The sequence below is a fragment of the Delphinus delphis genome, chromosome 16, assembly GCF_949987515.2.
Source record: "Delphinus delphis chromosome 16, mDelDel1.2, whole genome shotgun sequence".
In the NCBI taxonomy this organism is placed as follows: domain Eukaryota; kingdom Metazoa; phylum Chordata; class Mammalia; order Artiodactyla; family Delphinidae; genus Delphinus; species Delphinus delphis.
This window is the reverse complement of record NC_082698.1, coordinates 74,835,428-74,858,508: the sequence shown is the minus strand read 5'-3', so window position 1 is coordinate 74,858,508 and position 23,081 is coordinate 74,835,428. Positions and strand designations below refer to the sequence as shown.

The 23,081-nt window shown below is 41.4% G+C and overlaps 1 long non-coding RNA gene across 1 annotated transcript in view; it reads left to right on the top strand.

Moving 5' to 3' along the window:
• Positions 1 to 1,174, top strand: part of LOC132439476 (uncharacterized) — a 418,411-nt gene extending 417,237 nt beyond the window's left edge. Inside the window, exon 5 of the long non-coding RNA XR_009522367.2 lies at positions 882 to 1,174. This is a non-coding gene — a long non-coding RNA (uncharacterized lncRNA). The remainder of the gene's footprint in view (positions 1 to 881) is intronic.
• The last annotated feature ends 21,907 nt before the right edge of the window (positions 1,175 to 23,081 follow it).

Genomic DNA, 23,081 nt, shown 5'->3' with positions numbered 1-23,081 from the left:
AACTCTTTCAGTGATACTGTGGTTAGGGTCTGTAATCAGTCACATACACACTGATCTCTGCTTGATCTAATGGGCAACAGCAAGTCCCATCCTCTACGCCAGTTAATCTACTTTAGTATGTGGAGCGATCTGATCTGTCTCCAAGGAAACAGGGCAGTGAAGGCCCTCTGATGCCTTTACTTGGAGTCCCTGCTGGTCTTGAAGCGACTCTCCACTCACATCAGTTATCAAGATATTCCCAGATTCTGGTGCACGTTCTGATGACACTCACTTCCATTCTGCACTACCTGGTGCTGGGCGGGAAATAGAAACCAAGAGCCAGGAGCCAAGGGAGTGTCAGTGATGAAGGGCAGAGGGGTGCGGATGGGCCCCAGGCCTTATGCGTGCTGTCTCCCAGACATGTTGAGGGCACGTGTCGATGTGCCCTCGACATGCACACCAGGACTCACTTCCTTGTGGAATGCAAAAGGGGCAGATTTGAAACTGCTTTATTGAAGGCTAAGAACAGAATCTTTAAATTCCAAAATCAGAATACAGTTTTCTAAAACTGCACTTTGAACATTCGCAAAGTAATAGAGGAGAAACATTAATGGAAGTATTTCTGGATGGAAATCTAATCCACTACATTATAATGCCGTTCAAAAATTATGACACTGTCACCAACACAATTAAGTATTAATAATTGCTCTTCGTCCCAGCAAAGATTCTAAAGCAGAAACTAACACACCACTGTAAAGCAATTCTACTCCAATAAAGAAGTTAAAAAAATGATAATAATAATAATTGCTCTTTTATAACCAACTAACAATACACATGACTTAATTCTGATGCTGGGATTCCCGAACAGTGTCTTATAACTTGTATTTGTGTTTGTAAAACAGGATAGAAAACTAACACAAGGCTAACTAAGAGGAGTACCGGGAACTGCAGGAGAAAAGCTTTTGGCTACTTTCCAGGGACTGTGCATTTGTTTAACCAGAATCTGTTTCAACACATGTAAAGGTGGGTGTACAGTGATGATAATTTACCCAGCATGAAATGTGAGTATATTGAAGAATCGTTATTCTCCAGAAACGCAGTGAGTACTTCTTCAAATAACTTTTGCAACTAGAAAAATTGCCAGCACAGAAGAAAAAGTTTAGACTGAGACCCAGATCTTGCTTTTCAATATCAATCCAGGAAGGTAACTGTATAGTTATACTTAAGTTAATTATTATATAACCTTAGTAAACAAAGATTCCTATTATCTATCCCCACGTTTACCCAAACGTGCGAGGCAAAAAAATATGTATAAATAATCAATAGGAGTGAAACTTGTGTTCTGAACGCTAACACCATTGCTGAAAAATGAGACGTGGAAATGTTTTTCATTCAGTTGTGTCTTTGAGGAGCCTAGGAAATTTGCACTGTTTGCATCATTACCTGAGTAACATAGGTACCCAGAGTAGCAATGAAACAGTAAAAAAAAAAAAATCAATGAAAAAGAAAAAATGGACATGCATGGAGAACCAAACCCAACAGCTGTAGTTTCCCCACAGTTATAAAGTGGCAAAGAAATAGACTAGAACTCTGGTCTCAAAAAAATAATAATTAAAATAACAATAATAATAAGGAGGAGGGTGAGAAGTTAATATCAGAAAGATTGGTTTAGTCAGGTACTCAGAAGTTTGAGAGTGAAATGTTACAAACCAATGGTGGAAAGTTTATCACAGATTTATGCCAAAGTGGGATCATTGTCATTGTACATAATCTAATTTCAAAGCACTGTGTCCTACATTATGTTTAATAATTTTTAAGAAAACTTGATGAAGGAGGCAGATAAGGTGATACCCCTCCAGAAACTGAGGCTTAGAATCAGTGACATAATGACATTCAAGCTAGGAATGTAAAAACCAACAGCCTTATGGAATAATAGAGCCAGAAAAGGCCTCCAGGTACCACGTGGTCATGCCTGATCCCTTTAAGCAGGATGATAGCTAATGCTCCCAAGAAAGTTGACAAGCAGATGGTGACAAATTCCCCTAGCCTCGTTCCAGGAAGGCCACTTACGTGATGCCCAAGGCAGAGCCTGGCTTTCGCTCACTTCTGTGCATTCTGTGTTTCCAGCAAGTGGACCATTATGCCTTTGTCCCTGCTCCCTTCCCTCTCAGCCTCAAGTCAGTATCGTCAAGAGAATATCATTGATTGCTCAGAACATTCCCCATGAAATAACTTACTAATGAGTCCGGGTCATCTTTAAGAAACCGTTCAAAAAATAGGTATCACTTTATGATGCTGATAAAATGCATTATTTTTCTCATAAGTAAGCAGTTTATGGGAGGTGTTTCAAATAGGAAAGACAGAAAAAGCAGACAACTCCAGAACACATTTTTTAAGTAAAATGACAAACTAGGGAAAAAATAGTTTTCCAAAAGGAATTAAAGAGAAAACTGCCAAGCAGAGAGAATGTCAAATGATACTAAACGAGGGCAAATGCGGTGAAGAAAACTATAACTGTGCAGCTGTGGGCGGAACCAGATTAGACGCTGACCTTCCACAAACACCTAAAGAACACAGCTCCCGAATAATAAATGTTGAAAGTAGCTGGAGGGGCCCCCGTGCGCCTGGGCCGCTGCCTCCTCGGCACGTGCGTGGCTGTCTGCTACCCGGACACGGAAGGCCAGACCAGGGTTGGTGCCTTCAGCCCACGCTGGCGATGCCTCATTTCACTGCAGTTTCTCATGGCATATTTATTAACTATCTTTAATCTTTATAGTCTAAAACATCTGGTTTTTTTAGGGGTTTTTTACATCTTTATTGGAGTACAATTGCTTTACAATCGTGTGTTAGTTTCTGCTTTATAACAAAGTGAATCAGTTATACACATACATATGTTCCCATATCTCTTCCCTCTTGCGTCTCCCTCCCTCCCACCCTCCCTATCGCACCCCTCCAGGCGGTCACAAAGCACCGAGCTGATCTCCCTGTGCCATGCGGCTGCTTCCCACTAGCTGTCTACCTTACGTTTGGCAGTGTTTTTTTAAAATATATTTTACTGAAGTATAGTTGATTTACCATGTTGTATTAATTTCTTCTGTACAGCAAAGTGGTTCAGTTATACATGTATATATTCCTCTTCATATTCTTTTCCATTATAGTGTATTACAAGATCTTGAATATAGTTCCCTGTGCTATACAGTAGGGACTTGTTGTTTATCCATTTTATATATCCTAGTTTGCATCTGCTAATCCCAAACTTCCAGTCCATCCCTCCCCCACCCCTCTCCCCCTTGGCAACCTCGAGTCCGTAAAACATTTGTGTTATATCCTGAGTCTAGGATTGGAAAACCTTATCATTTCATTACCAGTAACACCATGTTGAGGATGATATGTGCTAGAAATAGTCAGCAAACATATTTATCATGTTCCATTTAGGACCCGAGAATACACAAGGTGGACTCAGTCCCTTCAGCCAGGGCGTTTCCAACATGGAAGTGTAGACTAAATTTTCTTCCCTGGCTTAACACGTAAAACCATCAAATCCCAGCATTCAATTCTAGTGCAGTGCCAGTCACATCCGTTTATTGCTGTCGTGTAATCACACTTAGGGGAAAAAACTAAAACCTCTACTGTTTGTGTATAAACAGAAGATAATTAATGAATGCATTGTTTCTTTTTTTTCCACCCTGGAAGAAGTAAAGATAGACTAGTCTAATATAAGAACATAAGCATATCCGTTAATTAGAATCATGTTTGTGTTCCTTTTTTTTTTAACTGAAGTATAGGTGATTTACAATGTTGTGTTAGTTTCAGGTGTACAGCAAAGTGATTCAAATATATATATATATATAAAATTCTTTTTTCATATTCTTTTCCATTATGGTTATTACAGGATATTGAATATAGTTCCCTGTGCTATACAGTAGGACCTTGTTTTTTATCTTATCTATTTTATACAGAGTAGTTTGTATCTGTTAGTCCCAAACTCCTAATTTATCCCTCCCCAACTCCTTTCCCTTTTGGTAACCATAAGTTTGTTTTCTATGTCTGTGAGTCTGTTTCTGCTTCTGTATCCTTTAGGATGGCAAGTATCTTAATAAGAAAATATTGACTACAGGCGAGCCTTGCAAAAGAAAGGTAGTGATTGAGAACACACTCAGGGCAGAGGGAAAGACATTAACACCTTGTTAAAATACCCATTGGTTATAGAAAGTTAAAGTAACTTAGAACAAACTAACACATTTGGGTATTGACAATAGATCTAAACAAAATCCTAGCCAATGAGTTCTAGCATTTTTGTCTCACAGATTCTTCCTTCTTAACATGTTTCAGATCCAATACCTTTGTTATTTCTTAGAGCTATGCCAGCCAGCCCTAATTCCTCCAGATAAAACCAGCCACAACAGCATTCTCTTTTAGCCCATCTTCATCAGCAACAAGCATCTTTTGCAGTTGTATGAGCATGAGGTGCCTAGAGGAGATCACTTATACATGTATTTGACAGATGTTTACTGAGTGCCCCTGGGTGCCAGTGCAAGTACTGTTTGCTGGGCATTGGATCACAGTTGTGGGCTAGGCCTGCCCTCAAGGGACGTACAGTCCAATGCATAGCTCTTCAGTTCTAAGAAACTCACTTTCTCATTGTCATGATTTCTTTGCAGAAACATGGAAATCATGATGTTTAATGTTTTATATCAATTGCATAGCATTTTCCTCATTTATTCTGGCCAGTGCTGTATGTTCTAGCCTAGACACTGTCCCACCCGCATTTTACCCCCCCGCGTCACTCATTTCTCAACGTTTATGATTATTCTGTGCACAATACTAATAGGCCAAGTGCCCTCCCTGAGTACTGCTTCCAAACTCTTGCTACCTTGAAAGTGCCACTCAACAGTTCCCTCTTCTGCAGAGCTCCCGTCTGACGTTAAATGCTTTCCACGGTAAACTTAAGCGCTTGTGCACCGTTCTCATCCTATATCTGTGTTTCTCTGTGACTTTAAGCCTTTTAAAATTGCACACACTCTGAAGAGATACTTGCACACCCACGTTCATGGCAGCCTTGGTCACAGGACTCAAACGGAAGAAGCACCCTAAGTGTCCATGGACAGATGAATGGAAAAACAAAATGTGGTGTATCCACACAGTGGATATTACTCAGCCTCAAAAAGGAAGGGAATTCTGTTGCATGCTGCATTGTGGGTGAACTTTGAGGACATTATGCTGTGTGAAATAAGTCAGTCACCAAAGGGCAAATCCTTTATGATTCCACTAACATAAGGGACCTAGAGGAGTCAAACTCATAGAGGAAGTAAAATGGTAGTTGGTTGTCAGGTGCCAGGGAGAGTGGGAACAGAGAGTTATTGTTTCATGGGTACAGAGTTTAGTTTTGCAAGATGGAAAGAGTTCTTGAGATGGATGATGGTTGCCCGACAGTGGGAAGGTACTTAATACCACCGAACTATATGTACACTTAAAAATTGCTGAGGATGGATTTTATCATAATTTTAAAATGTGTTTTTAAAAATCACTCGTGCTCATTCCCCCACCCCACTCCTTTGTGAATGGGACCCTTTTGCTATCTTATAATGCTGATGTCATTTGTAATGTTCTCTAGACACTGAAAACATAAGATAAATATGCTCGATAGACATAATAAATATGATTGCAAAATGACACCACCTGAGACAGAGAGAAACTTCTTCAGCATCAAAGCATGTCAGTCCTTCCTCTGGTTTCAGTGTCATGCAACAGTCATAGTCTGATTAAACCAAGGTCAATGGAGCAGATATTTAGGGAGAGGACTGTGGCAAAGAACCAAACAAGAAAAAAAAAAAATTACGTTAATCCACAGCATTGGAAAAATGAAAAGAATCAGGTAAAGTAATCAGTCGAAAAGCTTTGAGATAAGTACAGAAGCAGAACACTTTATTAAATAGATTTTTGAAACAGGGCGGAAGCAAGTACCGTCATCAATAAAAGAAACCTGTGAGACATATAAGGTACACAAGTGAAGGGACTTCCCTGGAGGTCCAGTGGTTAAGACTGTGCCTTCCAGTGCAGGGGGTGCAGGTTCGATTTCTGGTCAGGGAGCTAAGATCCCACATGCCTCACGGCCAAAAACCAAAACATAAAACAGAAGCACTATTGTAGCAAATTCAATGAAGACTTTAAAAACAGTCTACATCAAAAAAAAAAAAAAAAAAGATGAGTGAAATCAGATGAGAGAAAGTGCATCAATATATTGAGGGGAAAATGCAAGAAAATCGCATTTCCACAATAGAGGGACAGACATGAACCAATGGAAATAATAATAATATATTTCTTCCCGGACCAACACTAAACGCAAGTTGCAGAGCTGGCCTGTGGTGGAACTCGCAAGTTTTATTGGCAATATATGTGAGGAGACAAAAAGCAGCATATGGAGGAATACAAAAATATACTCTCTAGAGACACTGCCTCTTCAGATGTCAAGAAAAACCTGGCTGAAGTGCAGCGAGAGTGGCACACTGCAAAGTTACAGATTCAAGGCCACCCACAGAACCAAACAGCAAGGCTTAGGCAACTTATTACTGAAATAGCCCCTTTCTTCTCTGCGTTCAGTAGAAGACTCTAGGGGACGAAGAGGGAGAAGCTGAATCACTCCAAGGTGCTTAATGACCCCACCATTAATACGGAAATTACAATGGAGAAGGGATTAACTCTGTGCCCAGTGAAGCATCCCTGTTCCCATCACCCCAGGGGGGCTTGGCCTCTCGGGCAGCCTGGCATCCTGTCCGCTCCCCTGTTCCGTGTGACAGTAGGGGTTACATCATTGTGTTGCATCCCTGCTACTTAACTCGATGCCTGATACACTGTAGCTAAATAAAAGGTGTTTTTTAAATTAAAAATGATGACTAAATAGAAGCGTGAAGACATTGTCATTTGGACCCTGGCTCCACTGCTCATGAGCCCTGTGACCTCCATTAGGATGCTTTATTTCAGGGTCCTCATTGGTAAATTGGAGGTAGAGAGAGATTTTTTTTAAGGATACCTGCTATCTAGTATAGTGTTTTACTTTCCATATTTAAGAAGCATTTATTTTCAAATCAATTTCAGTATATCAGTCTTTGGTGTTTCTTCTCCTACCAGCCTTCCTTAAAACTCCCCAACCTGCCTTGTCTGCATGCAGGTTGGGGAGGCTGAGAATGCCAGCCAACAGAATGGTTAAAGCAGGATCCGTAGAGCCTGACCTCATGGATTTCAAACCCAGCTCTGCCGCTTACTAGCTGTGTGATCTTGAGCAAATTACTCAACCTCTCTGTGTTCAGTTTGCTCATCTCTAAAAAAAAGATAACAACAATACTTCCCTCACAGGATTGAGGATCAAATAAATTCATGTCTGATAGGCACTCGGGGCATTGCCTGACACATGGACAAGCTGAATAGGACTTCTTGATAATTATCATTCCTTCACCCTGCTCAAATACTGTACCCTTCCTTTTAAAGAATTTGAAAAAGGCTTAATATTTAAAATCTCTGTGTCTCCTTCCAAGAATTCTTTTTAATGGTAAAATGATACCCATGCCCTGGAACTGTGACTTAAGACAGACTGTGAAATGTGCCTTTTAAAATACCATGAATTTTCAAATCAGAAAGAACTCAGTTAATCCCATCCTGCTTATTTATGGGCTCCATGTATTTGGGGAGATTCTGAGTTTCTAGTCCTACATCTGTCACATAAATTAAAATATGTACTTCTTGAGGTGGTTGTAAGGTTTAAAAGAGAGAATGTATGTAAAGTGCTGGAAAATACATTACATTCTTTATCCTTCACCCTCAGTCAAAACGTGCTTAATTTAAAGCAGCGTATGTAATATTTAACATGATGTCCACAAGAGTCAGAAATGAAATGTGTCAGTGGACCACGCTTGGATGAGAGTTGCTTCTAAGAAAATGAGGCCATATATGGTGACTCATGTGGGCAATGGGGGACAGATGACGTCCCTGAGGGGTGGGCACTGCCAGCACGTGATCTCCACAGGACCACTCTGTAGCCTCTCACCACCCTGAAACTACTGTGTTTTCGTTTGGTGTCTCCTCTGTCTCCAGTTCAGAACATCTAGTACCAGCTGACTGGGGAGACAGAAAATTCCCCTATTCATTTCATGAGGAGTTTTTCTCAATCGTCTTTCTTTGTGTTTGGTGGTGTTTTTTTAATGCGGGCTTTGTATTCTAAAAGCACATTTAAGAAAGTCAGAGCTATACAATGTTGCCTTATCTCCTTTTCCATCACCTGTTACCCAGAGAGGTGGGTAAAAGCAGCATAGCTCCCCGACCAGGAGTCAGAATAAGCGGCTTGGTCCCAAAACACTACGTAGTGGCCAGAGACTGTTGGAGGACTTGGTTAATCTCTGCATTTTCTCAACTCTAAATGGAAGATACTGAATCAGATGCTTTCTAAGGCTTCCTTCCATCTGTAATCCTTGCATTCCCCGTGAGCGATTTATTTGAAGGGTGCAGTTCAGACGTGGTTACACCCCAGGTCCTGTATGCACCAGGAAAGGGTGCAGGAGGCTGCTGGTCTCTGAGGTTCACTCCTTCAAGAAAGCCTTTTGGCATCAAGCGCTGTATAAATACCCTCTTGACCGACTTGAGGGAACAGATACACTAGCAGAATACCTGAAGGAACCGTTTTTCTTTGTCTATGAATTTTTTTTTTTTTTTTTTTGAGTATGCGGGCGTCTCACTGTTGTGGCCTCTCCCGTTGTGGAGCACAGGCTCCGGACACACAGGCTCAGCGGCCATGGCTCACGGGCCCAGCCGCTCTGCGGCATGTGGGATCTTCCCAGACCGGGGCACGAACCCGCGTCTCCTGCATCGGCAGGCGGACTCTCAACCACTGCGCCACCAGGGAAGCCTGTATATGAATTTTTAAAATATGTTGCTATTCCTGACTATGGTGGTAAGCGTTCTGGCAATTTTAACAGATTTGAGCAGAAAAATGAGAACTCATCCTCCACAATTTTGTCTCCAATATAGAAGGAGTATCACAGAGATTATAGAACTGTTGAGAGTTCCAAGGAAGGGGATAATTTATCATTACAAAGTTAGCCTAGCAAATATCCATTCTCTGAAAATTAAGTCAGAAGTCCAGAAGCAAAGGTGAGGTCTGGAGGTGCCCTGACCTGGAGCGAAAGCCCACCTGTGGGATGGGGCACGCTCTTTGCCAGCAGCATTCCGGGGACGTAATTTACTAAGTACCATGTGATGAAATCAGCAATACAGATTGAAAGCAATATTTTTATATTTTATCAGGAATAAGCAGTAAGACTTTTTGAGTAGCTAGACTTTTTTCTCGTCTTAGAAGCATCCTTCCCCCAAAGCAAATGGGCGTTAGCATTCTTTATGTGATATGTTTTCTCTGTGTATTTACGGCATTACGTTTTTGCCTCAGCTGTCGTGCTCTTTTTTTTGCTCATGACCTTTATGGAAATGAGGGAAAAAATTCACTCTACCTGCTTGTGGTCTAGGACAGAATGTTCCACTTAACATTTTGTGGTAAAATCTTAGAGAAAACTGCTGCATGTGAATCTGTGTGGTCCCTCCGTTGTAGTACCAGCCTCCTGATTTCTGGAGGAAACTGCTTTTCCACGGGTTAGTTGCCAGCCGATTACCTTTTGTCCTATTCTTGTTCTTCAATTATAATTTTGTCAAACGGAGACAAAAGCTGCCACATCATGTGAAAAGCAAATGATTATTGGTGTCTGTGCTGCCTATGAGGACATCTGGATTTCCGTGGCTCCTTGTTCATCTTTGAATTATTTTTTTCCTTTGCAAAAATCCCTAGCATTTGTCTTCATTCTGGGACATTTAGAAACCCTCCACTGGATCTATTCCTTATTAGAGCATATGCTAAGAGGGCACCCTGGCCTTCTTGAGCAACAGGGACACTGCCACTGGGTCTGTTGTGCAGGGCACAATTGCATAAGCTACAAAGCCTTGTGGCTTAATTCTCCCAGAGAGTTAGTGCGCTCTGCTTTCATATTGACCTGATTTGGGGTCCACCTTCCTTGTGCCATGGGGCTGGGACTGAGCCAGAATTCAATGACTCAGTCCCTCCCCTTGAAAGGGAAGCTTTTTCCTTGGACTGAGCTAATTACCTTGACTCTGTCCTCCTTCGGGATGAGATCTTTCTCAGCAGGCTTTGATTGCTCACACAAAGACACCCAGGCCTGTCCTGTCACTAGGATGAATACGGCCTGTGCTTAAGATGGGGCCCCACAAGCCAGAATTTAATGTCCATGGAAATCGAGAACTAGCCCCTGAGAGGAGAGCTTTCTCAGAATCCTTCAGGCACTGACTTCTCAGAGCCTCTTCTGGGGTCACAGTATCTTATGATCTACATCCCAGAGGAGGTCGAGACAAGACCCGTCAAAGGAGGCCGATGCCCTTAGACTCAGGGTATTATTCACGGAGCGGCCTCTACCCCCAAACTTCTTGTTACCGGCCGAGGAATTCCTACTCACTAACTAGGGAGAATTTTCTTTTAAATCCCGAAGGAGGGGAAGACCTTCTATGTGTGCTGTTCGTAACTGAATTAAAAGACACCCTGGTGGGGTCCAGAGGCTCTGCCTTGTGATTACTTTCGGCATAAAACTGCCTCATTACCGAGTCCTCCTGGTACTTCTGTAGCTCAATTCCCTTGGAAGGTGTCCAAATTCAAAGCTACCTTTACACTAAATTCCTCTGTGCCCTGAATAGTGAGATTATCGGGTCCACCCACCTGCTCCTGCACTTCCTTCCTGCTCAATTTAAATAAACAGTGAGCTGTTTTTCTTTTTGACTAAGTGCCAGTCTATACAACAGCAACAGGAAGATTGTTTTCTATCTATATGCAAATGGGCTGAATTTTCTCCAGTCCTTGGGAAAAGACCCTTTGAACCAAATGACTTATATTGCTGTTTCGTCATGTATAAAATTAGTGGTTTGGGGGTAAATAACGTGAGTTTCCTTCCAGCTATATAATTCCACATCACAAACACTGAGGAGGACAAGCTTTGCACACACTCAGCAATTAAAGAATAAACACAGTGGTACATGTTTAAATGCCCGGTACATACCCATCTGCCTAGCATGATACTCTAGTTTTTTTCTCAACTGGATATCAGCTTCTTCCTGTTCAACTTGTACCATAAACCTTTAAGCAACAGAAACACCCAGCCACTTAGCAATCCCTAAAGCATCCTAGACCTACCTGCTCCTGGCAGCCAAGTTCATATAGTCCCCTGTAACCTGAATGCCCCTTACCCTTCGACTTCTGGAAATTCCCATTCCATCTTTAAAGACCTGCTCAAACGTCACCTCCTCTGTTAAGTCCTCCCCCTGGACTCTACCTCTCACTCTCGGCATAACAGGAGACTTTCTTTCTGTGTATACACAGCTCTTTACTCAGATCTGTGGTCTGATTCTTGAAATACCATAGCAAAGCTTACTGTGTACACGGCTGCCTGCACCAAGTAGGCTGAGATCTGGTCAGGTTTCACTTACCTTTCATGCTGTCTAGCACTATGCCTGATAGGGAGCAAGTTCTCAATGACACTCGTTGCGTATAGCTTGAATAAGATCCATTAGGGAAGGGTTCTTAAAATAATCTATTTAGGCTAAAGTTTAACATGTACACACGATTGTGTATTTAAAGTCAATGCTATAGGAAAAGCAAATGAAGATGGGGCAAGCTTTGGTTCCTGGCAAATTTAGTTTGCTTTCGTTACTTGGAGACGTTAGAGGCCATATCTGGTGAAGATTCAGGTGGTAGGGCTGGGGATCAAGGGAGAATTACCCTTTCACCTTAAATTGCCATTTTGATTTAACGTGTTTTGTCTAGCAATGATAAAATATAAATCACATGGAGCTCTCGTGGGCCAACATGAAACTCGGCAGATCTTCAGTCTTCCTGGCTTCTCCATGCCAGCTCATTCCTATGCCTTTTGTTTGAAAATGAACAGAGATAGCTCTGCCTTTCTTCCCTTTTTTTTTTTCCTATTCCTTCCTTCAATGAAGACATTAAAGCATGAATCTTTTCTACATTTCTGTGGCCATTCAGCAAGCGACTGTCCAGCTCCCACTGTGTTCTCTGCACCACACAAAACACAGGGAGAGAAATCAAAAGATGGTTTTTGGGTAGTGCTGTCCAAGAGAGTATTCTTTTTACTCAGGAAAAAATATTTATGTAACAACATTTCTTGACTTTCTTCTATGTGTGAAGGCACCATATGAGACAGAGATGAATAAAGACTGGTTCTCAAAGTCCTTAGAGTTTCAAACAGTGGTTTTCACATTTCGAGTCATGAAATCAACTTAGTAGATTCGGAAGAGCATTTTTATTTATTTAGGATAGCATAGAACAGAACGCATCAGAACACCTCCCACAAAGTGAGGATATTGTCACACGAAATTCATTCTCAGTAGAATGCATATGTGTGTGCATTGAATCACAAGGTAGAATGTTTTTATTTCTGTAAAATGCAGTCAAAAAAGTTAGAAGCCCACTGATTCAGAAGAATCAATGAACATGTATACAAGTCATTGCAATTCAGGTTTTAAGAAACTGAAGATGAGAAGAAAAGTGGGCGTGAGAGGATTCCATGTCAAATTTATAAGCTTCAAGGATCTCAACTGCCAAAACTGTGTCACGTTTGTGCCACTTTATAACTTCCTTCCTAGGACCAGTCAATTCTGTATTAAAGTGTTATCTCTAAGCATCCCATCATGCTTAGAGTATTGGAATTAGATGAACTAATTCTTTGAATGTCCTGCTTCAATTGTTAGTATTCATAACAAGTAGAAGGAGACTGATGGGAAGACCTCATATCTGTCTTCTGACTACTGTTTATCATCTTTATTATATCAATAATACATATTCACCATATTACATTGCAGTATTTAGATAAATGACCTATAACCTCATCTCCCAGAGATAATCACTTTTAGTATTTTCCTCGAGGTCATTTTCTGTAAATATCCTATACTATACATTTATGTAAGATCACTTTCTTGGATGTCTAAATGTTTTTGAGGAAAGCTCGTGTATTCAGTCTTCTTAAAGAAATAACCAACCATATCCCTAACACATCTTTTGCATCAACTGAAGGAAAACTTTAAAGATTTTCAAGATAATCTTTAGAGTTTTATTTTCAAATTAAATGTAACAAATATGAGTGAACCTCCTATGTGCCAGTCGCTAGGAACACAGGTAGGTAAGCGTGTTCCTTCCCTTTAAAGGGTTTGTAATCTAGTAGGGGATAAGAAAAAGGTAAATCACCAGAAAACAAAACAATGCGATAAGGCTCATTTGAAAAGTAAGTATTACGTGCAGAGGAGAAGATGAAGCAGGTTTTCTGGGGGGCATCACAGGGAGCTTTCCAGAGGAGGTGACCTCGGTAGAAAGAGTGGTGCTGCCGAGCCGGCAGGGAACCTACCCGATAAAAAGCCAATTCAAGAACCATTTCCAGGCATGATTCAAACACAGAACCAACTAAGAGGTAGCAAAACCTGGAACGGGTAGTGTATAAGGGGATTCATCTGACCACAAACCTGGGGACCTTCTCTTTCTAGTGGCACAGGGATCAATCATGACTGGAGAGAAAGAAATGCAATTCTAGTTCACTCGCCGTGCATTAGAGTCATAATAAAGGAAATGTTCGTTATTGGCTTTCAACTTTTAGAGTCAACCTGAAAACAAAATAAAGAAAATGATGATAATGTAACGGATGTAGATGTCAGTTTTGGCAACAGAAATACTAAAGATGTGGTCAGCAGAAGATGGAAAAGGGACAGAAAGAGGAAAGTTGGGCATAGCAATAATACCTCATCTTGCAAAGCCAGGAAAACAGATCAGAGTTGATGTTATAAGAATGCAGGGGTTAACTATTTAAACTGTAAAGGCCACGCCATTATTGCTTTGAGTAAAAAATAAATAAAAGCATTTACAACAGGTATCATTGAGGGGGAAAGCCTACCATAAATATAATACCTTTAGTCGGAGCTATTTCAAAGATTCTCTAACTGTAGTACTTATTCTCTTTAAGCTTTTATTCCTGGAACACTGAACTCATAGCATGATTTTATTTAGGAAACAGTAGTCTAATAGGAAATATATTACCGTAAGTAAAAAGGTAATTCTTACCATTGATGTTATAAATTTGTTTTTTTGTTTTGTTTTTTTGTTTTGTTTGCGGTACGCGGACCTCTCACTGCTGTGTCCTCTCCCGTTGTGGAGCACAGGCTCCAGACGCGCAGGCTCAGTGGCCATGGCTCACGGGCCCAGCTGCTCTGCGGCACGTGGGATCCTCCCGGACCGGGGCACGAACCTGTGTCCCCTGCATCGGCAGGCGGACTCTCAACCACTGCGCCACCAGGGAAGCCCATAAATTTGTTTTTTTAATGTAGCCACATCTTTTTGACTAATGTGTTTTGATTGTTCTTCTAGCTGAAAGAACAAATAAAAGTTGCAAAGTCAAAAAAAAAAAAAAAGAATCCTTTCCAATTCTAGGGACAAAGGTTGAAACTAGGTAAGAAGAGCCAGCTAGGATGAGGGGAATAAATCAGTCTCCTTTATCTCGCATTTGAATTCATGGAGCTCTGCGTATGTCCCCAGAAATCCATTTGTTTTCCCTGTGAAAATTGTATCAAAATACCCAGGAAATAATACCATGCATAGCCCATAAAGTCAGTGCAAAAGGACAGGTGCATATGTATACAGTAATATATTCAGTGCAGAAAGAATGTACTCAGGCAGGGTTACTTAGAGGTCGGCTTCTTTTGAGTTGATGGAGGTACATTTGTAGAGGAGAAGGAATTCAGTGCCATGTGTACACAGGCATGGATGCCATTTCGTGGATAGAACTGGCCACAGATTCCAGCCAATCGCCTGGTATCACCTCTTGTTTTCACCAAGGGGAATATTAGCTTCTTCCTGATGAAGCTAAGGTGACCAGTTCCCCAACCAACAAATCCACAAGTAAGAAATAAGAAGACTTAACGACACATCAGGAAATGCAAGTTATTTTAGCCCTGTCTCTCTCAGCTATTTCAGAACCAAAATCTTATCCTCAGACCAAGAAAGGGTGCAGCTTTAGAGGAAGTATGCTTTCTGTTGCCTAGCCAAGCATTCTGTTGGCTAGCCAAGCATCTGAGCCTGGCACAGTGTTTGCTGAATGAAGCCATATCAAATCTTTCTCTCTCTATTTTTTTTTAAACACGCAGAATATAAATATATTCCAATTGATAAAAATATAAGAAACCCTGTGATTATGTGATTCCTATTCCATTATTTTTCTTGCCTGGGGAGCTGAGATAAGAACCAGTCTGTCCTTAACACCCTCCTCTGCTGCAAGTGTGGGATCCAGATTTATTCCCACTATCCCCGGACAGAGCCCTCAGAGCTCCTTTTTACCTGAGAGCAGACCCTCTTAGGATTCCAGGAAGGAGCTCTGTGGATGTGTATGGAAATCAGTAACAAAAAGAAAGTTTCTTAAAGTGTAAGATGGATAGAGGGGTAGGGAATCTTTTTGAGCACATAGCATCATTTCCTGCTGTCAGATATGCGTAATAAATAGGGTTGTAGGAGAAGATACGGAACGCTTTTGCCTGGTGCTTCGTGGATCACCCAGTGAAATGCTAGCTAAACCATGGATTGAGAATCTGTCATGCCTCAGGGTGTGTGAAGCACCGGGGACGCCTCTTGCTTTTCTTTCATTTCCATGCTTACCCTTTGAAGAGTCTGTTTACAGCCAATAAATGATACCTTTGACACATCCTTAATGATAGCTCAGGAGAGCCAGAAAAATATCCGGGGGTCTAGATTAGGATGAAGTTGTCGATGTCATCCAACCCAGCCTCTTGTCTCCAGGTAGTCCTGTCCCTGACATTGCCAATTATAGTTTTGAGATGGGAGGGACCCTGGAGAGGGAATCAGGTACGAGTCCTCACTGTTCCCCTCTCTTAGCCCTGCTCTCCTTAGAAAGTGGCAAACCCTGACAGACATTTGCAACCAATTAATTCCACAGGTTTAATGGCTCCATTATGTTATATGTTTTAGGTTATACTCCACAGAACACTACTGTGAAACAGAGCAGTAGAAACTGTATGACTGTAGTGAATTTGAATTCCTGCAAAATATTTTTGCACTTAAGCACTTAACTACACAATTACATAACGATTACTAGACACTTCTCCTTTGCAGTTTCATCGGTTTGCTGATTTTACTTGTTTATCTCAAGTCCCCAGTCTCCTAAAGACGGAGTTGGGGTCTCCTTTTGATAATCTCTTATCTGTATCCACTCAATGCAGCCTTCTCTCTCTCTCTCTCTCCTCTGGAGTTTCAAGTGTCGTGGAGAAGATACATTGCGTGCAGAGATAACAATACTAAAAGGTAGAAATGATAAAATGGCAACATTCTGTGGAATTTTAAAGAACAGAGAGAATACTTCAGACTACAGGACTCAAAGAAGGATCGTTAAGCAAGTGGCATTTGGATTGAGTCCTAAAGACCAGGACATGTAAAATGACATGTAAAAATGGGACAGAGTGTGCTAAGAGGTGGATAAACAATGAGGTAGGAAATTTCAAGGAGTATTAGGTACACGAGAAGCTGTTTCTTTTGACTACAAAATGGGGTCTATTAATGGAAGGGTAGCTTAAAGTCAGACAACAGTAGGCAACAGAGCTTCAACTTGATTCTAGATTGTGGGAACCAGGGAAGGTGTTTAGGCAGAAGGAATAGATTTGATCAGAAACAGATGTTTGTGGTTGAAGATTCCAAGCTACACAAATACCATCTGTTTTCATGCAGTGTGGGATAACACTGCAACATATAGGGATCGTGTTGGCTGTCACTGGAGCAGAACACATGGTAGACACATTCCTTTTTTCACTGCTCCTCTTAAAATTTGTAAACTCTTTAAAATTGCCATGCCCGTTTTGTACGAAACTGATCTCATTTGTCCCTTACCATGAGCCTATGAAGTCTTATCCCATTGTATAGGTGAAGAGAAGCACACTCAAGGAGGTTGGGTGATTTGTCATCTGGGCACATAGCTAGTTAGTAACTAAGTGAACACTGGAATCTTCTTCCTCCAGATCCAGGGAACTTCTCATTGTGTGACGGGCTGCCCCCTACCTAGTTCTCATGTACTGTTAACCACAAGCCCTGTAAAATACTATGGGTCCTTTTATGTGTAAAACATTGTAATAAATAAAGAGAGCTCTTATTGCAGACATTTGAAAGGATTTTCTGGGAAACTGACATTTCTAAAAAACGCAGCTAGTTTTTTTTAATATATTCAGAGAAGAATCAAGAAGATTCAAATTAGACTAAGGAAGATGTCAAGCAAAGTGTCATATCTAGAAAATTAAAGCTTGGATGACGACCTATTTTCTAAGAGGAGGAGTAAAAAGAAGGGAGCGTTATATCCATCCTTGAAAATATAGGATGCAAAATAAATATCCCTTCCCTCTGATCACCCTTCAGGCCATTTGCAAAACACCTGATCCTCCAAATAACCCCGTAAGAAAGGCATGGTAGATGTTATTATGCCCCGTTTGGTAAATAAGAACATCAAGGCTGATTAATTTGCCCCAGATCATGCTAGTAAATAATTGTTCTTATAGATCGTGTGGCTCTTAATTCAAAGGCACTTTCACTGCCCTTAGGTCTGACACACGAGTGAAGATTTGTTTGTTTTTTTGTGTCTGTTTTTTTATTTATTTTTGGCTGCATTGGGTCTTCATTGCTGCACGCAGGCTTTCTCTAGTCGCAGCGAGCGGGGGCTGCTCTTCGTTGCAAAGGGCAGGCTTCTCATTGTGGTGGCTTCTCTTGTTGTGGAGCACAGGCTCTAGGCGCGTGGGCTTCAGTAGTTGCAGCACACGGGCCCTAGAGTGCACAGGCTTCAGTAGTTGTGGCGCGTGGGCTCGGTAGTTGCGGCGTGCGGGCTAAGTAGTTGTGGGTCGCGGGCTCTAGAGTGCAGGCTCAGTAGTTGTGGTGCACAGGCTCAGCTGCTTCGCGGTATGTGGGATCTTCCCGGACCAGGGATCGAACTCATGTCCCCTGCACTGGCAGGCGGATTCTTAACCACTGCACCACCAGAGAAGTCTTAAAGATGTTTTGAGATGATTAAATAATAAAGTGCTATCAGCTGTATGTTGTTTGGGAAATATCATTTATTCCAGTGGTTCCACGTGCTGATCTACCTCATCTTTTAGGTCTTTCTGGGACAGTTCTTTGTTTGGCCTTTGGGAAGTGCCGTCCAAGTCAGAACGGGGTGCTTGGGAGCAACATTACCATTTTTTTCCCTAGCTATTTAAATGCTTTAAAACATTCAGGGACTGGTGGCGCAGTGGTTGAGAATCTGCCTGCCAATGCAGGGGACACGGTTCAAGCCCTGGTCTGGGGAGATCCCACATGCCGCGGAGCAACTAAGCCTGTGAGCCACAACTACTGAGCCTGCGTGTCTGGAGCCTGTGCTCCGCAACAAGAGAGGCCGCGACAGTGAGAGGCCCGCGTACCGCGATGAAGAGTGGCCCCCGCTTCACCGCAACTAGAGAAGGCCCTCGCACAGAAACGAAGACCCAGCACAGCCCAAAATAATTAATTAATTGATTAACTAATTTAAAAGAAAAACATTCAGGGTCAGTAATCAGAACCTCCTGAGGGTCCAGTTATTCATATGTATCCTCTGAACAGAGAGGCATGGGTGAAGTGGCTCACAAGGGGGTTAGGAAGTGCCATGAATGCCTTGAGAGGCTCAATGTTAGATTCAGTGGGAGGTGTGAGCAGTCCTTTTGCACAGCGCACCAGAACTGCAGGAGGAGAAGTAAGAAGAGACAAAAGGAGGTGACATGGGCTCTCCTCCCAGCACTCAAGGAAGAATGTCAGTTCCTGGTGCAGAGTGCAATCCAGCTTTGGCCTCAGTTTTTAAGTGATTAATGAAATTGTTACATGTTTTATTTATTTTTAATTTTGACAATAGTGCAGGAATACATTCTTACTCCAAAAACGTCACACAGGAAAGAGGGAACTAATATCTCCCTTGACCAGCACTCAGTCTCACCCTCCTCCCCAGATGTAACCACACTCTTCAATTTTGGGTGTATCCATCCAATTGTCTATAAATTTACCTTAATGTGTGCATTCAGAAATACATGGGTTTGTTTTGGTTGTGGTCTTTTTTTCTTCTTTCTGGCATCCCGTTAAAGATATTAAGAAGTCAGTTACCTTAGGACACTGTGTAAATTAAAGAGTTCGCCCCATTAACCTGTTCTCTATGCCTCATAACTCATTCGAGACCGTCACTGTCTGGCAGCCCTTGGACACTTGACAGGGCGTTGATTTCCTATTCTTAATCATGTCCAAAGAAACAATCTGGTCTACAGTTCCAGCTGAACTCCTGACAAACTGATATTTGGAGGAAAGTGACAGATAATACACAAAAGAATATTCTGTAAAGAAGCAAATAGCAGTATCAAAATGTAGTCTTCTGGCCTGAAGAAAAAGGCGTGGGCAGCAGAAGTGGACACCGTTCATCTACGGCAGGATGTTAGATTTTGAATTATTACTCATCAAGTACAGACCGTTATCCTGGGGTAAAGAGAAAACATTTTAAAGATCCGATTTTAGGGCTTCCCTGGTGGCACAGTGGTTGAGAGCCCACCTGCCGATGCAGGGGACACGGGTTCGTGCCCCGGTCCGGGAAGATCCCACATGCCGCGGAACGGCTGGGCCTGTGAGCCATGGCCGCTGAGCCTGCGCGTCCGGAGCCTGTGCTCCTCAACGGGAGAGGCTACAGCAGTGAGAGGCCCGCGTACCGCAAAATAAAAAAATAAATAAATAAATAAAGATCCGATTTTAAAAGTCACACCAAACAAAATCTATTCGGACAATAGAAATCTCATTTTTGCATTTGTATGTTCCTCCCATAATTCAAATAACATCAGTTAGAATAAGAAAAAGAGTTACCATGGTGTTTTCTCTTCAAAACTTTCAGGATTATTTCCATTTGTAGTATGCTGTTCAGAAATTGAGCACAGTCACTGTTTGTTCCATTTCTTTGTGATTAATATTCATTGCTGTCACTCTGGCATATGAAGTGATTGTCCCTTGATTCATGGTGCACGTGCGGGCAGCAGCAGACACGGAGAAAGCATCATAATTTTAGGCCATTTACAAAGGCCCAGCTATCAGATTGCTCAGAGGTCATCCACTTACATTGTACTTCAAGACACCCTGCCTCTCTGTCTGCTGTGAAACTGACCCGAGGCATCTTGTTCAGTAATGAGCGAAGATTAAGTGAGAACATCTAGTATTGCCTTTCACTGATCCTTAAAGATTGAGAAATGACTTCAGATATGATAAAGCTCTGTACGCTTAACTCCGAATTTTCTTGTGGAATCAGCCTCTTGTTGAATGATAACAGTGTTAGTGTGTGTTAGATATTGGCCCTTGGGGGGCAATTTGCTTGAACTTTCAACATCAGTCTTGAGCTATTATGCTCTAGAGATGAGTTTAGAAGAAATACGGGATTTGGTGGGACATGTCTGAACCTGATGTTGCATTTTGGTAAAACAGAATTAGGTTCGTTTCCGATCTTCTGTTGGGATTCACTGTAGAATTTTATTGTGTACAGATTCACAAACTTCCAGCTGTCTCCAAGGGGGAAGATAGGAAGTAAAACTCTATTATTTGTTGAATTGCTATTTTTCATTAGGGCCCACAGGGCCCCATATTTTTCCACCACAAGAGATTTTCCATGTGGTTAGAAACGTGAAAGGCTACGGGACTTGGTATTCTGAATCCATTGACAATTAAGGTAGAAAATGAATCCCAAGAATCAGACGGCCAAGGTCCCGGGAGCTGACTAGACTTACTTCATTTTCCACTTTGGAGTCATGAGTAGTGTGTGACTCCTGGCATAACTGGCTTTTTATTTTTGTCTCCAATGGGAAGATGGCCCCGAAGGATAGCCTCAAAAGCCACAGAAAGTTGGCTCTATCTCCAGTGGCTGAAAACTGGAAGTAAACGGGGTAGGATGAGGAGAGAAATTGTGCAAAATAGAATTATGGAATTGTGCAAAATAGAATTATAGAACAATAATACTTTGCATCTGGAAGGAAACTTGGAGTTCATTTATTCCAGAGGATTCCTAGCTGTTGGTCCTATGTAGTTTGAAAATCTCCTTCAGGTGAGGGCGAAGTGGGCTGCCCCTAATTTTACTAGTGAGAGTCAAAGGTATTGAAGGATTTATTTAAGGTTATCCAACTTATAACAAAACTAAAATTTGAATCCATGCCCTCCATCCCCAAGCCCTATGATTATTGCATATCATAGAATTATAATATTTTACCTTTAAATCCCATTTTCTTCTTCCTTATTGATGATGGGTGGGGAGAGCTGGAAGGAGAAAGGAAGGGAAGGGGAGGGAGGAATGATAAACACAGGAGAAAAGTACAGAACTATATAGGCATCTTTTTTGCCCCAGATGTTTTATCACTTTGAGGTATTAGGAATCCAGGCGTCTTCATAAAATCCCAGAGTTAGATGGATCATCTAGGCTACCCCAACACACACACACACTTTAAACATAGAGTATAGCAGAAGATTTGAAAGACGTTAGAATATTATCACCATATCTCAAAACTCTTGGGTTTCCATTCCCATGGCCACCATGAGGGATTCAGATCTTTGTCATCCCTCACCCAGACTATCTCATCAGACTCCTAGATGGTCTTCCTGCCTCTAGAACCTCCATTGTTTTGACCATCCTTTAAATCAGAGCCAAAGTTTTGTGGTGATCATCTCATTCCTCTCTTCCAGAAACTTCAATAGATAAGATCCCACCACTTACTGAATAAGGACAAAACCTCTTACGTGGCTTTCTTGTCCCAAGTTGCTTTTGTTGCCTTTTACCCTTTTTACTTCTTACGTTCCAGGTAATATAAATTTGTGGCCCCAAACAAGGACTGTGCTTTGATGACTTGGTGGCTTTGCTCATATTAATCCTTCTGCCCATAAACACATCATCATTGTACTCTTTACCTCCATTTACCAAACTTTTGCCCATCCTTCAAAACTTAGCACAACTGTGGAATGTGATATTCACTTCCTTTAATCATTCTATAACAGTGCCTTTGTAGCACCCAGGGACCCATGCTGACTTATGTTAACAGTTTTTGATAGATATTTCTTACCTACTCTATTAGAAATTCTGTTGCATTCTCATTTTTCTTGGCATTCCTCTGAGGCCTTATCATTTGCCTTGATATAGCGGATTAGCTGGAGGCATGAATGATTCAGCAATGGTCGTATATAGACAAAGGCAGAAATCCAGCAGAAGGTTTAGTTATCAATAAAAGAGCAAGAGTTTCCCGTACTAAAATTTAGGTTAACCCTAAAATTTAGGTTAATTTAGGTTAACTCTGAGGCCTTATCATTTGCCTTGATATAGCGGATTAGCTGGAGGCATGAATGATTCAGCAATGGTCGTATATAGACAAAGGCAGAAATCCAGCAGAAGGTTTAGTTATCAATAAAAGAGCAAGAGTTTCCCGTACTAAAATTTAGGTTAATTTAGGTTAATCCCGTACTAAAATTTAGGTTAGCATTTCCACATGTTACCAGCTAAAAAAACTAATTTTCTACATAAAAGTACTGGGTCCCTTTCCCCCTTCCAAAAAAAAAAAAAAGGGAAAGAAATGGATAAATTTTTAAGAACAAGGACCTAAAGATGCTAGTTTTAGTTTCCCTTTCAACCAATAATGCACAGGTAATTTATGTCTAGAGGACATTATTTGCCGACTTTTTTTCTGAAATTATATTTTTTTCACTAAGTCTTCAGGAGGAAAAAATGTTAAGTTTCTACACTTAGAATCAAAACTCAAAGTTTAGGAGATTTGATGTATCAGTGAGCTCAGTATGAGTCATTGATGTCAGGCACTATTCTATTCTATGGCAAACGTGATCCCAGACTATAGGAAAAGAAATGCAGTCAGTATCTAGAATAAAGGAAGTGATAGTCAATCCCCTCTCCAGATGGATCCAACCACATCTGTTCACTTTGAAATTACGTTTA